Raw genomic sequence first — 16,800 nt, 5'->3', positions numbered from 1 at the left:
AATGTTTAATTAAACTTGAAATAAAGATAATTAGGGTACTAAGAACTATCCTGTCTCTCAAGTTCGACCAAACTGAATCTAAATAGACACTGTATGAAAGAAATCATCATTGAAATCCATTGAGTAGGTTCGGAGCTTATTCCAATCTAAGTGTATATAAAGAAAGTTTAGTTTTGAAAGTCGGGGATTTATCAAGCATAATTTCTGCGTTTTGGATGTTTGACAATCATGTATATTTCTTAGGAAAATCTATAAGGTAGAAAATACCTTTTTAGTACTTCTTTTCTCTAAATCGTTTTATAGCTTCAACCACGCTTTTTCTCGGACGCATAAATAATAGTACCTATGTAAATTTTACAACAGTATAAAATAGTTTGTTATTTTTTAAAGTGATAACCCTCTAGGAAAAATTAAGCAAAATAATTTAAAAAAAATGTTATGTTTTCAAATTAATTGATGTAATTAATCCCAGAAGTGAGGAACTTTAAAAAAATATCAAATTGTTTTGATTTGAAAGAGCGACATCTCAAGTCAATTTCCTAATAAGCTAATATTGGTATTGAGCAGGCTAACAACTGTACAGTAGATCCTGTTGTTGAAGCTGAAACCTGAAAGTTGAACAACTTATTATCAATATTTATGAACATTACGTCACTGGAACGGTTGGCTCAGTGGAAGAGCGCTCGCACGTAACGCGAGAGGTCGCGGGTTCGAGTCCCGCACCGTTCATAATTAATTTGTGTAGTGTAGCACAACTTAACAAAATAATGTAAATTCAAACTGCAAAACTATACGAATGCTGGGTAATATTTAATTTTAAAGGCACTCAACCAACCACTTAAAATTGCATCATTTTCAGAACGTTGCTAAATAGCGATCTTCGAACCCGAGCTTTCTTTCAAATTAGTAATAAACAAAAGTTCAACAAATACGCCTTCCCTCCGCCTGGAAATAAATTGTAGTAAAAAATTCTCCAATCTCGCGATACTCGAAAAGTTAATGAAACTATTCCAGTAGTTCTCTTAATCGAATCCGGAATGGAAAATGTTATTATCCCGTACAATTTTTATCGAATAAAACTCAATATAATTAAGGAAACTTAATTAAAAACTCGAATCGTATACGCCGGGGATTCCGATATGCTTCAGTACAGTTCGTTTATATTAGTACGTTTTTGTTTCCGTGTATATTTAGATGATTATTTACTAGATAATTATTGTAATGCTTCTACAAATTTATTAGGGTTCCGTAGCCAAATGGCAAGAAACGGAACCCTTATAGATTCGTCACGTCTGTGTGTGTGTCCGTCCGTATGTCACAGCCACTTTTTTCCGAAACTATAGGAACTATACTGTTGAAACATTGTAAATAGATATACTCGTATTCTGTGAAACGCATTAAGATTTTCACACAAAAACAGAAAAAAAAACAATAAATTTGTCGGGGTTCCTCATACTTAGAACAGAAACTCATAATTTTCTTTCACCAAATCCAAACGTGTAATCTATGGATAGATCTTTAAAAATGATGTTTAGGATTCTGATATAATTTTTTTCTAAACTGAAGAAGTTGCGCGAGAGACACTTCCAAAGTGGTAAAATGTGCCCCCTTGTAAATTCTAAAATAAGAGAATTATAAAAATAAAAAAAACATATAATATACAGTACATTTGCATGCAAACTTCTACCGAAAATTGGTTTCAACGAGTTAAGTAAGTAGTTTTTTCTAATACGTCATAAATCGTAAACCGCAATTAGGTAACCTTTCATTCAATTAATTCATATATACAAATAAACATTTATTTTCATAATTTACTTGCTGCTACAGAACCCTTCATGGGCGTATTGTATTATTACAAACATTTTCCTGCCTCGATACAGAAACTAAACAGTAGTATTTATTACAATGATTACTAGCTCCTGTTACAACAGCTATTACTTTAAACATAATAGTAACGTCTATGTCTACACCACAAAAGCCAGGGTGACCTAAATTCACTTGACGTAGGTTATTTAATGTTGGGAAAAGCGGGGTGTGCTTCAGTACTTAAAATATCATCAGGAGTAGGTTATTAAAAAATTTATTTATTTAAACAATATGTTATGTTTTTAAAGTTATGATAACCCTCACTTCCAGGATTAATACACAAATAAAATTAGAAAAACAAAATTTCATGAACGATGCGGACTAACTAGTCTAGCCAACGAGGCGGTACTCGAACGGTTGGCTCAGTTGGTTAGAGCACCGGCACGGAACGCCGGAGGTCGTGGGTTCGAGTCCCGCATCGTTCATGATATTTTGTTTTTCATAAAGAAAAAAAATATTTTTTTGTGTATTTATTTATTACTCCGACAGGGTGAGCACCAATACAATTCCTTAATAACACATATATATCTCTTTAGGTGACACCCCATTTATAGGTGCAAATCGAGATCAAGTAACAAAACGGACATAAACATAGCATTACAAACATATTAGCAAATTAATATTAAAACATTTTTATATAAGAAAGAAAAGAGACAAGAGAAAAATTGATGGATATAAGAATACAACCAATAAAATCTTCTACAAAAAACAATATAAATGTAAAAAAATTAATATTAGTATTTAATAATTTTAAATTACTATAAACTGTAAGATATAAATTATATTCGACCTAGGAAAAAATGTGATAGTAAAAATAAGAGCTCATCCAATGAATAATTGTTAATACATTTTTTATTATTTCAATACGAGACGAGACGAGCAGGACGTTCAACTGATGGTAATTGATACGCCATGCCAATTTCAATGCAGTGCCACTCCGTATTATTGAAAAGCCCAAAAAATTCTGAGCGGCACTACAATTGCGCTCGTCTTGACTTGTCCTTGAGAGATAAGATGATAAGTTTGCCCAGTAATTTCATTAGCTCCGGTGCCCCTTAGACCGAAACACACTTATTCACGGCAGAAATAGGCGCCGTTGTGGTACCCATAATCTAGCTGGCATCCTGTGCAAAGGAGCATACATAAGTGACTAAGCTGCAACAAAAGACATATTATTTTCTATTCTCTATCAATATCACATCGTCTCCTAGATTTTTCTCTGAGTAATCGTGCTCCCCTTATTGACTCAAGCAATGTTTTCGCCAACAAGCGATTCATAGCAGAACGTGACACCTCACTCCTAATTCTCACAAAATAAACTGCTTAGTACTAAGTTTCTAGTAAGACTATTGGGCTGAATGAAGAATCCTGAGCCCTGCAACGCATGTAATGGTCAGGGTGTATCATTTATCGTCGAACGTCTTGATGTTTTTGTGATTTTTTTTATCGTGAAACTTTTGTTCAAATTCAAATATATTTATTCAAAATAGGATATAAAATCACTTATTCAAAGTCAAAGACTACCACCCAATCCAAAAGGTATTCCCCAGACCTGAGAAGAACGGGCGAAATAAACGTAGCGGGCTTCTTTTTTTATATAAAAATATGGTTACAATGTAAAATAGTACAATAAAAATTATTATTTAATAGACTGTGGGTGGTCGCTCAGTTCCCAATCAATGGTATCATTAGTAACCTTTATCTACACCCATGATTTAAGTCCTCTATTAAAGATTCTGTAACAGTTAGGTTATTGCCAACATTAAAACACCCAATGTTCTAATAACCATTAGATCAACAATTAAAACTCTTTGAGCATGAAGGGATTGAAAAAAAAATAGGAGTGTTGTAATGTTGTACTGAATTTCATAACAACACTCCTATTTTTTTTTTCAATCCCTTCATGCTCAAAGAGTTTTAACAGACAGCCACATTCTTATTACTCGATGCGTGGTATCTGTATGAATTCCAAAAAAAGAACATATTAATTTACGCGCGTTCCACACTACCAGAACGTCGCGCGCCGTAAAAAAAAAGTAGGTTATTCGAATGCCCGCCATTTTTTTTTTCGATATTTTTATTGTTGTGTTTACAAAAAATGAGCGATTCAATTTAAACGCTGCAAAAGAACATAATATTCAAGTGAATTTTAATTATTGCACTATTAAAAATGTAAATTACTACTAAAATAAATAATTCTTTCATTAATACTTAGTTTATTTGTATATAATCAGTAATGGATGGTTACTACTAGGACTGGATGTTTGAATGTTAGCAGTAAGCTAACAGTTACAGAATCTTTTAGAGGATTCATATTCTGGGTGTAGATAAAGTCTTGTATGCAAATGTTGATAATTAGGTATTAAAAACACTCATGTGATACTATTATCACACTCGGCTTCGCCTTGTGAGATAAATCCACATTCGTGTTTTAATACCCTTTATTACACAACAGTTGCATAAATAACTATTAAAACGTTTTTTTTCAATTTAATTTTATTCATAATACATTTGTTTTTAACATTATCTGGGATATTATTATAAAAGCATATACAACTCCCCACAAAAGTCTTAATATTCTATTAAGATTTCACCATAAATCAAATATCTATGATATGAGAGATGATATCAAAATATATATATGATAAATTAAAAAACTTTAACACTAGAAATAAGGGATTGCTTGTAACTAATTCTAGTAGGCTTCATAATATACATAATAGCTTTAAGGGTAAATGTATACACTTCTATAATAAAGTCCCAGCCACTATTCAGGCATTATCTATAAATAAATTTAAATGTTTTATAAAAAAAATGTCTCTGTCGTAAATCCTATTACTCCACTGCTGAATATCTAAATGATCGGACAGCATCGGACTAGATTGTGATTATTTTATAGCGATAGAAATGACTGTACAATATTGTATATTTTTATTGAAAAGAGTGCAAAAAAAGAATGCTGGGAGAGTTTTTTGCGCCTCTTCTTCTCTCTCAGAGCGCCATTTGTTTCCGAAGCGGTAGTAGTATATAGTAGTTATTAGAAATGACATCAAAAAGTATTCTAAAGGAATAAATTTTGAGAAAATAAATGCCTTTTATGCATAGATAGATAGTTACATATTACAATCCTTTACATATATTTTTTATATACGACATTAAATTTGTTCCAAATCGCATCGACCGAAATTTTGGTATGTCAATGCGTCTCTCAGACAGTTGGTAAGAGCGCTCGGACGCAGTCGATGAATATTGGTACATATTCAATTTTTATTTTTAATCCCAGAAGTGAGTGTTGGTGTGATCATTTAAAAAATAACTCTTTACATATAAGATAGACCGGTCAATCTAGACATTCGAAGGTGCTCGGTACAAACGGTGGGTCGTAGGAAAAATGAATATTAGTGATAAAACTGATTTGAATAAACTGTTTTGAGTGCATTTATAGATTTGAGCTTAATTGTCGGTATGTATAATTTATTTACATCATTAATAAAAATTAATACATTATTATCAAAAAAAAATTTTTTTTCATTTCCTTTTTATTCTGGTTTATTAACAAATTTTATGTATAAATAAAAAAAAAATCTGTACTTGTTTATTTTAACCTTAAATGCTGAGTGTTTATACTATCTTTGATCTTGTTAAAATTTGATTTATTTTTCCATACGCCAAAGAAGTATATATAACTTCTAATGCGTGTACATAAGTACACACAATTTTTTTTAATACGTCTTAAATAGTAAACCGCAATTTTGCAACAACATTACTGTTTGGAGACTTCAATGAAGATTTTTTAAAAGAAAATTGTATACTGTGATTCATGCAGAACGCTGGACACAGGAAGTTATTACCACCTTGTCGAACTACGCGAGGAGGCTCACAAATTGAAAATATTTTTGGAAATATTTCTTGTCAAACTAGAATATAAATTAGCTTCTTTAGCTATCACAAGCCTAAATGGGCTCGCATACATTAAGATCTATATTCCATCATTTAGATACCAAATTATAATGTTTAATTATCAATAACTTAATAAAAAATACACTATTATTAGAACATCATCAAAGTTACAAAGCACTACAAGTACTTTTATATTATGTTACTTGTAGCTACGGAACCCTTCATGGGCGAGTACGACTCGTGCTTGTCCGCTTTTTTGATCTAGATTGACCAGACTAATAATGTAACCTAATAATTAATAGTTCAAATATGGGTCGAAAATTATAAATCTATATTATTCCTCAGCAAAAAATGAGTTACAGGCAACATGCCCATGCAAAAGCTTTTGCCATCAAAAGCTTGTCATGAATAATGGCTACACTAACATAATATGCGGTTTATGTAATCATTAGCATGTTAGCACTCACATTCATCACAGTAATGCAATTTAGTTCGCAACAGTTAGCTCGCGAGAATGCGTTTTTATTGCGAGAACGTCACTTTTGTTATATTCATCACAATATAGTGCTCTTTGTTTTTATATTACAAACTGGATTCGCTAGCTCATAACTCAGAACAGTAGCGATTACGCGAAACATAGATGAATACTATACTGGATATGAATAATTATGTATTTTTTGTACCAATTTAATTTTATAATTTATTTTTGCTTCGAATTAATCACTATTATTAATAATATGTTTTTAATATTGGAGATTTTTATTAAATTGCCACAAAAACTTATTTTTACAGTGAGTTAATACACACTGGAGGGATAGCCGGGAAAAATGATATTAGTGTCTTTTAAATTCCTTTCACTAAAAGATTCAGGAAAATAGATTCATTGTTTATTATAAGTCAGGAAATGAGACTAATTGTTTATTATAAATTTATTCTTATATTTATTTATGACCACATAACTAAATAAAATCAGTTAAGTAGTTACAAAAATATTAAGATATCATATATATTTGAAAATTCATCCCGTATTTTCTGAACTAACGGATGGTATTCTCCTAAATAATATTTGTCAAAGGACCACGCTTGTGGTGCGTGATAAAAGAGATAAGATAATAGGTAAACTAAATAAATATTCAGCTTACGACTGGCAAAGAAATAGTTTAATTTACAAAAAAAAAACAGACGAATTAAGAACCTCAAATTTTGAAGTCGGTAGATAAATGTTCCATCCAGTAATATTTATCTGTAACGACTGAGTTAGTTGGTAACATGACAGTTAGCTTGAGTACACAGGTGGAATTTTATGTGAAATATGCACATAAATAGGAAACGTGAACATGTCCGTGTGATGGATTCTTTCCTTTTTTTCAAGAAGAAGCAATAATGGGATTTGCTTTACTTTCAATTTCTGTTGTTGTAGATGTGTGAATATCATTCAGTCTGATGATCAAGATGTTTGTTTATGGAAAAAGACGAAAAACGAGCGTATGGGTCACCTGGTGTTAAGTGATCACCTCCGCCCTCTTTCGCTTGCAACACCAGAGGAATCACAGGAGTAATAAAATAAAATTCTCGTGTCATGGTGTTAAACATTGAACTCCTCCGAAGCGGCTTGACCGATTCTCATGAAATTTTGAGTGCATATTGGGTAGGTCTGAGAATCGGACAACATCTATTTTTCATCCCCCTAAATGTTAAGGGTGGTCCATACGAATTTTTTTTTTATAATTTTTTTGACATTTTTTTTTAAATTTGTTTGATTATGAGTCAGAATTAAAAAATACATACAACTTCAAATTGTCACCCATTTACGATCAACAGTTACTTTTGTATCGCCATTTTAATATCGGCAATACAACGTTTGCTGGGTCAGCTAGTTTAAATATATTATATTTGTACCTCCGCCTCATAATATGGCGAATCAACAAAATGATTTTTTATTTGTTAAGATATCTCACCAATTATTTGTACATATTATATTTCTAGTTTCTTAGTAGTAAATTCCCTCCAACTCAGTTGGGTTTCTGCTGTAAAGGTGGTTGCGGAACTAGAATATATATGGGAATACATTTTTATAAATGTGGTGATGCTTTTAGTTCTGTGGAAGTCTGGTAAGAGATGTCGAAATATTAACATTTATTTCATACGATGTTATAGGTATATAATAGCTTATTATTAAAAAATCTAAATATTTCATCTTCTGTTAGACGTCAATAAGATAACCCCTATTGAATCAGTAATACTTAGCCTTGGCATACATTCCGCCACAACAAAATAAAAATCAAAATGTATTGTTTGGTACTTGGATGATAGTACTTTGATTGGTGAAGTGAACCGATAAGCAGACGGAATACTAGGTATTTCACAAACAGCGGCTAAAATCTTCAAAAGTAATAATCCAACCACAAATCAGAAAGTGTGTATTCAGTCAAAGAGACTGTCCTTTACGTGTAAATGTGAAATGTAGGTTTCAGTGGTTACAAACTTGAATATCGCAGGCTTCGCAATCGGGCTTTTAAGGTTAAACGGTACGACACACACTGATGTAATCTTCTACAAACATTTTAAAAGCTTTTAAAGCTTACAATGTTTAGTGAAATATTCTGATCTAAAATCATTTATTTAGAACTCGAAGTACTGTGTGTGTTTAAGACCTTATGTCAGAAGTACTCTTTTAAATAAAATAAAAAAAAATGTCATAGGTGTTATTATGAAGTTTAACGCCATTTATTGCCTCGGAGGTGGTATTTGCTTTTGCAAAATATGGTTTTAGCAAAATTTACTCAAAGTTTTTTTTTTATGGAATAGGAGGACAAACGAGCGTACGGGTCACCTGGTGTTAAGTGATCACCGCCGCCCTCATTCGTTGCCGGCCTTTAAGGAAGTTGTACGCGCTTTTTTTAAAGGTACCCATGTCATATCGTCCCGGCCTCCTTGTTGTGTCCTCTTTTTTTGGTATACACATAGTTGTGGGTTTTAATTTAGAGATTATTGGATCCCAGGTATTAGATAATCTTAGACCATCTTCTCTACGAGGGCGGCACAGAAAATTTCGGGAATCAAGAAAGTGACACAACATAACTATTTAAAAATGTATTTATTGCTTTTCGAAGTATTCTTCGCGAAATTTGACACATTTTCCCATACGATGGAACTAAAAATTGAAGCAACCATTCCATTCAGAAAGTTGGGGTCTCCAAAATGGCCGTTTTGTAGGCGTCCACAGCTTCTTCAGGTGATGAAAATCTCTGACCACGCAATTTATTCTTTATTTTAGGGAAAGTATAGAAATCATTAGGGCTTAGGTCAGGGCTGTACGGCGGATGGTCTAATAATTCTATGTTTTCTTGCTCTAAAAACTCTTTTGTTCTGTGCGCGGTGTGAGAACTCGAATTGTCGTGATGGAGGATGATGCGGCGTAACCGCCTGTAAGAGAACTGTAACCAGTTCTCTTTACGGAGTTCAGAAACGACCTGTGGCAAACAAATGCTAGCATACCATTCTGCATTAACCGTTCTATGTCCCTCAAGAGTAGTTGCAACATGGCCGGTTTTGGAGACAAACGTGGCCACAATTTTTTTTGCAATACTCCGTGAACGAACAATTTTTGTTGGCTTTAACTCATTTTCGAACACCCATACTAGTGAATGGTTTTTTGTTTCGGGTTCATACGCGTATATCCAGGATTCATCACCTGATACGATGTTGTATACAGCAGGATCCCGCGTGGAATCTTTCGAGAGTTCTGACGCACCAAGTAACGCGAGCCGCTTTTGCTCTTCGCAGGGCAAATGCGGTATCCATCGGAAAAACAACTTTTTTACACTTTATTTTTCATGCAAGATTATTTGTATTTGACTCATGCCAATGTCTAAATTTTCCTGAATTTCGCGGCATGTCACGTGTCGATCTTCCTCAATCAGCTTACGCACAGCATCAACGTTTTCTTTGGTGATTGCAGTTTTTGGACGACCTTGACGGGGATCATCACTGAACTTGACACGTCCACGTTGAAATTCAGCAAACCAGCGATAAATTGTTGTTTTGGATGGGGCTTCATCACCAAATGCAGAAATCATCCGATCAACACACTGTTTTTGTGTTAAACCACTTCGAAAGTCATAATAAATCATTGTTTTAGAATTTGCTAATTCCATTTTCTCAACGACTAAACAAGTTTGACAAGAGCTTTTTACAAGACCGAGATTTTTTTTAAAATAAATAAAAGGTATTCGATTTTTAAAACCAAGGAGTTTTCAATTAAAAAGATTTTAATATGACAGGAACAGTGTAAATATTCCATTCCCGATACTTACTGATCGATCAACGCACAGCTGAAACCGCTGGGTCTAGAATGAATTAATTTTGCACAAATATTCCTTTAGTGACGAAGGTGTGCACTAAAAAAGGAATTTTGATATACAGACTGAAGGATAGTGGAGGTACTCCATGGTACTACAATAGAAAGCCTTTGGTATCTTATAACGTTTTCTTAAAGAACCCAATATAACAGTTTGTCTTTTACTTTTGATGTCAAAGCTTACCAAATATAATAAATTCTAGATTAATGAGAAGTATTAACATAACCTATATAGGTACTGGTTCATCGGTTGTTTAAACATATTACTCTTTGCATTTGACTGCAGACAGGGATTCAACAAACAGACAGGCGGACATGCAAAGTAAAAGTTATGGATCACATTGTTTTTAAAAAATAATAAATGTAATTATTTATTAAATTTTTAAATTAAAATTTATTAAATTTAAATTTTAAATTAAATTAATATAGTAATTGTAATATTTGACATTCCAATTAGTACCAACATTCAGATATAGTCATATTAATAGAATATTTTTTGTAACCTATTAATTTTTTCAGTTATTATAATATGTATTTTATATTTAATATAATCACATGCAATATCTTAGTGATGTCAATTAATGCTTAATTATGAAGTTGGTAGTTTCGTACTTTTAAGTTGGTAGCATTGCAACAGTAAGGAATTGCTCTCAGCTATTAGGCACTTGTTGTTGGGGCAGTCATATGAGGTGGACGTGCTGGCTGCTAGTCATCCGACTGCCCTAATGTGAAATTATTGAATATATATTCTATTCAAGTGAATCGTGGAAGTATTTTATTAAATAATTCTCTAAAATAACTGTGATAATAATGATACAACTCTTAAAGTTCTCTAATTATTTAATGAAATTTTAATAACAGAATTATAAATAAACTGTAAAAATACAAGTTTTGAGGAGCAGTGTGTAGTTTGACACAGAAAGCCACGTCTACGCCTGCGAGTACTATCCTATTATGTAAATAACAAGATAAGGACACACCAGCCGACTAACACGCGATCCCGCTCCATTCGGCAACCCGGCCCGAAATAATGACAGAAATACGACCTACCCACACATTATGTTAACGACAAAAATCTTAAGCCGTTTAATATTCTCGGCCTTAGATGTGGAATCACATTTGCATATATTCAAAAGTAATCTGCAGTCAGGCCTCAAATTCGCTTAGTAACAATGCGAAGATTTAAAATAATTTATCTTTTACTACCACCTTAGATTAAAGTTTGGTCTCCGCTGCGCTACAAGTACATATCGCACTACCTAAGAACAATAGGTTCTCTATTACGGCAACTAGTGTGCACAGAACAGTTTAAAGAGATGTCTTTTACCTGTTCTGTGCTGGTGTGCGATGCATCTTGACACTCAGTGGCATCTTTCAAATGTTATAACATACGCTTCGTGCTATTTTACATTGAAATTAATAAACTACAAAATAATTACTGATGATATGTGATCCCAGTGTCTTTCTTATTTCTTGTAGTATCATTTTTACAAAGTCTTACTACGCAACCTCGCATTGTAGTATGTAGTTTGAGCACAGCGGAGACCAATCTTTAATTAAGACTAGCACATACATAAGTAAAACTAATAATCATTATAATATTACTTCATGAACTCCAACAGGTTAAGTTAATCCTGTTTATTTGAAGGATTTTCACAAGCGGTTATCATTACACAGTAAGCACATAAGCCATGACAAAACCAAACGTTGTTCTTGTGTTTTATGTTTTCATCGATAACTTAGTACACAATTTTAAATTCCTACAAAATGTATAACGTATGCAACAGAAATTCCGACGTGAATAAGTAAATATTCGCCAGGTGCTTTCCATAAAAGCCCTTCTCAAGTTACAATCACTATCTGAAGTACTTTCTAGAAACAGATGGCTTATAAAACGCGCTTTTCAATTCTGTGCTATTGGATATTGCTTATGAAATGGAATACTCTAACGATTATCTTTCAAACTATTTTCTATTCTAAGCGTGAAAATAAATAACCGCTTAACGATTGGAGAAATAATTTATTCTGTTATGTTATTATATTATATTTTTATAATTAAATTATGGTCCTAATCCTCAAGTGTACTTCTTTAGGATTGGGTATGATCAGGTAGATGGCGCCACATCAACTCTTTTTTCTTTTCTTTCTGTTATTTTAAGAAGTAAGTTTACGAGCATTATTTGTGAATTGGTTAAAAAGCTATTGATCTATAAGAATATTATAGTATGATAAATAGTATGGTAGTAGTCGTTTGATCCAGAATACCATGCAGATGACATATGATAAAATTAAATTTCCCTTGTAAATTGGAAATATCTTTATAAACTTATTGAGATTAAAAAAAAACATTCGTTTCAAAATACATTTCTACCAACCAATAGTTATATTGAAACTCTAATTAAATAAGGAACAGACATAAACCGACGATGCCTACTACTCGGCTGATTCGAGTTAGTAAGTCTTTTGTGGGGCGATGTATATGCTTTCACAACAAGATCCCAGAAAATGTTCAATACAAAAGTATTACGTTATTCAAAAGAATTGTTAAAAAACGTTACTATAACATAAATGACTTTCTTTATGATACCACAGATTGGGAATGGAGTGAACGCCCTCAGGCTATTGAAAAATAAGTTTAATTGTACAATATTACTTTGTAAACATATTTATTCGATGAAAAAAAAACCGCTGAGTTTGTTGCGCCCATTCTTCTCAGGTCTGAGGCATTCATTTTGGAATGAGTGGTACTTTTTTTTTGACTTTCAATAAGTGATGTCACATCCTATTTTGAATAAAAATATTTGAATTTTGAATTTTTGAATTTTGAATTATATAATACTAAATAATATATTATTAAAAAAATACAAAACTACAATATATCAATTCCACCATGGTAAATCTTTCGCCAGTGTAATTGTTTTGAGTTATGAACGCGCAAATTGAGTTTGTAATGTAAAAACAAAGAGATTTGCGTATATTGTGATGAATTAAAAATGTAACATAGGCGACGTTCTCGCAACAAAAACTACGAGCTTAACTGCTGCGAACTAAATTACATTATTATAATGAATGTGAGTGCTAACATGCTAATGATTATGTAAACCGCATATTATGTTATTGAAGTAGTTAATACAGAGAACAAGCTTCTGCTTGCTTGGTGTGAAAATTAAATTTAATAAAAAATAATAATAAAACCTATTTATTTCCAATCTACTGTTAAATTACATTCTTACAGTTATGTCTATGATTACATCTATTATAATAAATATTACTTATTGTTAACATTTTTTACATAGATAAGTAAAAAGTATATATATAATTTTTATTTGTATTAATGACTGCTGTTATGTACTGTCTTCATCATTATTGATTGGAACCCCTTCTTGGGTATAGGCCTCCTCCAGCTTGCTCCATGCCTCTCTGTCCATTGCCATCTTTTTCCATAAGTATCCTGCTGTCGCTTGAATGTCTTCTATCCACCTTTTCCTAGGATGTCCTATTCTTCTTTTTCCTATTGGCCCTTCCCACATAGTTGCCTCTGAGGTCCATCTATTGTCTCTACATCTTGCTATATGTTCAGCCCACTTCCACTTCTGTTTCAGAGCGTAATAATATTTTAATTACAAATAATCACACAAATCTCGTCACAAATCACACGAAGAACAATCTATGGTATATCTACGGTAAAAGTAGCTTAATAAAGAACACAAATTACATTGAATCATTAAAAAATAATACACTTATTATAATCTTCACGGATTCAGCAGTGCTCCACTCTCGGTGGACCACCACTTAAAATGTCAAATATAGCGTAAAACTGTTATAAGCTAAATGCAGAACTAGACAAATTTTTAAGAGAAACTTTTCAGTTTTGTTATTCCGTAACCAGAGTATGGCAAACGCGTACGAGTACGAGTCATTTGATGTTAAGTAATCACCGCCACCTATATTCTCTTGCAACACCAGAGGTATCTCAGGATCGTGGCCGGCTTTTAAGAAAGGTGTAGCATAAGATACATAAATAGCTTTAAGGGTAAATGTATACACTTTTATAATAAAGTCCCAGTCACTATTCAGGCATTATCTATTAATAATTTTAAATATTTTATTAAAAAATGGCTTTGTCGTAAATCCTATTACTCCACAGCTGAATATATATAAGTGATCGGCCAGCCTGGGACTAGATGATGATTATTTTATAGCAATAGCAATGACAGTACAATATTGTATATTTTAATAAAAAGAGCGCTTAAAAAGAATGCTGGAAGAGTTTCTTGCGCCTCTTCTTCTCTCTCAGAGCGCCATTTGTTTCCGAAGCGGTAGTAGTATCTAGTTTATTAGAAATGATATCAAAAGGAATTATTCTAAACGAATCAATTTTGGGAAAATAAATAAATGCCTTTATGCTTTTTTATGCCTTGTACGCACTTTTTTGAAGGTACTTATCGTCCCGGAAGTTTCGCAAAAGAGAGGTCATTCCACAGATTTGATATTTTAATAGGAATAGAATAAATATAATAAATAAAATAGAATAGATATTAATATTAAATAAAATAAATAGAATAATTGAAAACCACATTGTAGAGGAATGACAGACATCCAGTTGATGGGGATGATATCCTCATTTGTAGCGTGTCGTGCGAAGGTAAAATTTGGCGGTAGAAATCAGGTCAATGAGAACGGAACACTCCAAGAGATAAATGCGGTATAAGACACGCAATGAAGCAACGTATCTACGAAGCGTAAGCGATCCAGCAGTTCACAGATTAGCTGATTCCCGCACAATTCGAGCAGATACTGCGGTTCACCAGATTAGAGACGACAGCAGTACTCCATATGTAATGGGACCTGCGTTTTGTAGAGCGCTAGAATGTGGTGCGGCTTGAAGTATTGCCGTGCTCTATTTATGACGCCTAGCTTCTTCTTGGTTTGCCTTCCAGATGAGTGTGCAATTGGCAATCGCACACGATTTCGAGACCCAATATACGGCGTCTCCTGTACTCTCATCCGCATAGCAATGCATGTTGGAGGCATCGAACATATCATTGATATGAAGACGAAACAGCATTCACGGGTTTCGGATTCAAGCAAAAAACCTTCGGCTACGACCTGTAAGCTGCACCCAGTGAAGAAGCTGGTAGTCCACTTGCATATAAACTCTCGGAACGCCAAAAATAAAAGGAAAGCAAAAAATATTTAAATTAACTCAATATTAAAATCAATTTCTTTTAAAACATGAACTAGCGACTATTAAAATACAAAATTTACCTACTTTTAAATCTATGACCATAAAAGAAACGAGTATAAGTGAATTACACATTGAATAACCCCGTGGATCCAAACAGCTAGACAGTTCAAACACATGTTGAAAGGCATTATTAAATCCATTAAATAATTTTGTCCTTGTTCAATATTTATTAAGTTAAGTTGTAAAACTATCCCAATTTCAATTAAATTATTTCTAAATTAATTTGTCGTTTGATATACTATAATAACTTCATGGATATTGTTTAACGGTTGCCTTCTATTGTGAGTTGAATGCAAATTTAACAGTGGATTTTTTTTTTATATTCAAATTCAAAAAATTTTATTCAAAATAGGATGTGAAATCACTTATTTAAAGTCAAAAAACTAAAAAACTGCCACCCATTCCAAAATGAATGCCTCAGGCCTGAGAAGAATGGGCGCAACAAACTCAGCGGGCTTTTTTTTTCATCAAAAATATGTTTTACAATTAATTTAACATTTACAAAGTAACATTGTACAATTATACTTATTATTTAATAGCCTGAGGGCGGTCGCTCCATTGCCAATCTGTGGTATCATTAAGAAAGTCATTTATGTTATAGTAACCTTTACCACACAAACGTTTTTCAACAATTCTTTTGAATATCGTAATACTTTTGTTTTTAACATTTTCTGGGATCCTGTTGTAAAAGCATATACATCGCCCCACAAAAGACTTGTTAACTCGGCTTAGTCGAGTAGTAGGCATTATAAGCTTATGTCTGTTCCTCGTGTTAACATTATGTTTATGACAGTTTCTGGCAAATTCACTTATGTCCTTATTTTGGTTATTTCGTGTACATGTACTGTTTTATCTCCAAATAAATAAATAAATTGATTAAAGATGTCTTGAACATTTTGAAATCTGAACAAAAAAAGCCAGTCCGTAGTGTACAGAGTTCTAAAGACAAATCCAATTAAATTTATACCAGTATTACATAATACTACTACTTATAACATGGAGTTAGTAATGAATGGATACGGTAGCCGCAACTTGATTCACCTAAATAATTGTCAACCGAAATGCAGTTATAATTCAGGTCACCCTGGCCCGTGTGGTATGTGGCGACCGTGTTACAATATGTTACAATACACTTGGTAACAGTGCAGTTAAATTTATTAATTGTGAGAAATTTTATGTATAGAACATCATTGGAAAATTTGTTCAATATATTATATACATTTGTTAGTATGTTGTGTGCTTACGAGTATGGAGGGTGAGGCAAGGGAGAATCATCTGTATATATGAAAAAATATCCGTCAAAATGCATTAAATTAGGGTGGCGCCACAGTAGCATCAGGGTAAATCTTAAAAGAAGCGCCAAATATAATATAATGAAATCAATCTATGTGCACGTTTTTCTTTAATAAGTCGTAAAGGTTATATT

The 16,800-nt window shown here is 32.7% G+C and overlaps 1 non-coding gene across 1 annotated transcript; it reads left to right on the top strand.

The window, feature by feature from the left end:
- Positions 1 to 657: 657 nt before the first annotated feature.
- On the top strand, positions 658 to 729 carry Trnay-gua (transfer RNA tyrosine (anticodon GUA)). Its single transcript has one exon. It is a non-coding gene; the product is annotated as a tRNA-Tyr (tRNA).
- Positions 730 to 16,800: the final 16,071 nt, after the last annotated feature.

The sequence above is a fragment of the Leptidea sinapis genome, chromosome 25 (genome assembly GCF_905404315.1).
Source record: "Leptidea sinapis chromosome 25, ilLepSina1.1, whole genome shotgun sequence".
Classification (NCBI taxonomy): Eukaryota; Metazoa; Arthropoda; class Insecta; order Lepidoptera; family Pieridae; genus Leptidea; species Leptidea sinapis.
The sequence above is the reverse complement of the archived record's forward strand: the minus strand, read 5'-3'. Positions and strand labels throughout refer to the sequence as shown.